This window comes from Frankliniella occidentalis, unplaced genomic scaffold (genome assembly GCF_000697945.3).
Source record: "Frankliniella occidentalis isolate FOCC.00 unplaced genomic scaffold, Focc_3.1 Scaffold35, whole genome shotgun sequence".
Taxonomy (NCBI): Eukaryota; Metazoa; Arthropoda; class Insecta; order Thysanoptera; family Thripidae; genus Frankliniella; species Frankliniella occidentalis.
Window position 1 is genome coordinate 1,119,777 of NW_026267165.1, and position 2,227 is coordinate 1,122,003.

A 2,227-nucleotide genomic window follows, 5' to 3' on the forward strand; every position below is an offset into this window, starting at 1 on the left:
TTGCGGCTAGAGGACCCCACCGTGGGATCGCACACCATCGCACGCGCCCCGCCGGCGAAAACGCCGAGACAACCCGCGACTGTTGTGGCGGCGCGACCAGACGCGGCGCGTCTCGCGGGGCGCCCCTCTCCCACCCAGCGGGCCCACGGCTCGGGTCATCGCTCGGGCCCGGCTCGGCCCGGCTCGGCCCGGCCCGGCTCGGCTCGGCGCAAAACAAGGTCACGGACGTCGTGTTGGTCAGCGTGGTGCGCCGGTACTACCGCTATGGCTTATAGCGCCACGCAGATGTACCCGGGAGGGAGTAGTGGGGGCACCAGCTGAGAACGGGGGAAGATTGTAATCACGAAAACTTAAAAGCGTGTCCTTAGTTCCCCCCCCCCTCCCCCCATCCGCGTCGCGTTGGACAAGCAGGTTAACGCGTCTGAAGCCGAGCTGCCGCCAGCAGCTGCAGGTGTGCGGAGCAAGCCGGTGTCTGCAGTTGGGTCGAGGATGTTGTTCACGACAAGCTCTATGCACATATTCAGTTTATGTCTCGTCCAGGTGCGTGCCGATCGGCTTGTCACGTTCCCCTCCGCAGCTGCAGCTGCACCGCCCGCCGTGCACCTGGATCTACACCTGAAGCTGCGCTTTAACAGCGGTTGGGGGGTTATTGGGAGAGGCTGCTGCGAGGCCTCCGCTTTCCGCTCATCTCCATGGCGACGCAGGGGGAGAGGAACTGAACCTGCTGTAACGGGCGGCCAGGCCCGGCAGCGGCGCCGGGGTATGGGGGGGCGGAGGGGAGAGGGGGGCGCTGCGCTCGGCAGGTGAGCCCGGCGGTTAGGCCCCTGTCAGTGCCCCGCTAGCACGCCCCGTGTTCCTGTCCGCCATGGCGTCCCGCCGTGCTGCCTGCTTCCTCCTCGTCGGCGTCCTCACGGCCTCGGCGCTCGGCGCACCGACGACGTCCTCCACCGCACCGTCACCCGCAGCCTCATCGTCGTCGTCCGTCTCGAGCAACCTAATCGACGATGACCCCCTACAGAAGCTCGCGCCTGCCGTCCTCAAGGTGGCCCGTGAGTGCCTGTCCAAGGAGTACGCCGCCCTGGCCTGCTGGAAGCTCTTCATCGTCCGGCGCGCTGACGGCTTCCTCGGGGACGTCCGCACCGCAGAGGTGAAGCACCAGGGCGGACCCGCGTCCTTCGACCTGCTGCCCGGCTTTGTCGCCCTCGAGAAGGACGCGCGTCGCCAGGACAACGAGGTCCTCGACGACCTAGAGGACGTCGGCGGCATGGAGGCCAAGGATGACCTGCAGGGCCAGGACCTGCACGAGGACTCTGACAACGATCTGCTGGACCCGGGTCGAGACCAGGAGTCTCTGGACCGCGCGCTGATCGCAAGGACCAGCAAGCTCTTCAACGGTCGCCATGTCTCCGTCAAGGTGCTGCCCGGGGTCGCGCTCAAGGTGTCACCGAGGCTGGCCAAGGACCAGAACAGCATGGATGCCGATGTTTCCGTCGAAGTTGGACCAGGTCAGTGTACTTTGGTAAAAATGCGGAAATGCTTTCATTCTCACATACCAGTCCAAAGTAGATGTCGGCAAAAGGTAAGCAGAGTTTTATAAGAGAGAAAATTGAACAGCCGAAAAAGTTTCACATATGATTATTCGCTGGTTCAGTGCGCCTGTGCATGTGGATGACCCAGCAAAGCGTGACCACATTTTGGTCACGCCGCACTGAATTGCTTAATTATACAACACACAGCTTTTACTCACTGTCTGGTCGGCCCCTGCTGAGTTTCTCCAAAAAGGGTCTGTTGTTTCCGAGCGTGCAGTCGAGCTACGGCAGTGAGCATTGACTGTGCAAATATGTAGATACACATCTACACGTGTGGTTTTTGTACTTTTTGTTCCGGAGTTCTAAGCTCTGCAGATGCAACAACACCAGGAATGAAAAGTTTGCCACTTAAGACTGTCGGAAAAAAACAGCCCCAACTTTGTACTGTCATTCCCCTGTATGACTAGGCAGGCATTATATGCATTCTCCATACGAGTCTTTTAACCACGCGATACTCTTCTAGGGGCAGAGCGACCAGGGCGTTGCCCCATGGCTAGTTACAGAAGCAAGCTGCAAACAGTATCAGTAGACTAGTAGCCGGAGTAGCACATGCACAGCACAATCCAAAACCCACCGTCCACCGATATATAGGGTGGGGGGGAGGGTGCCTTCCTGTATGTATCAAGGTATAATACTAG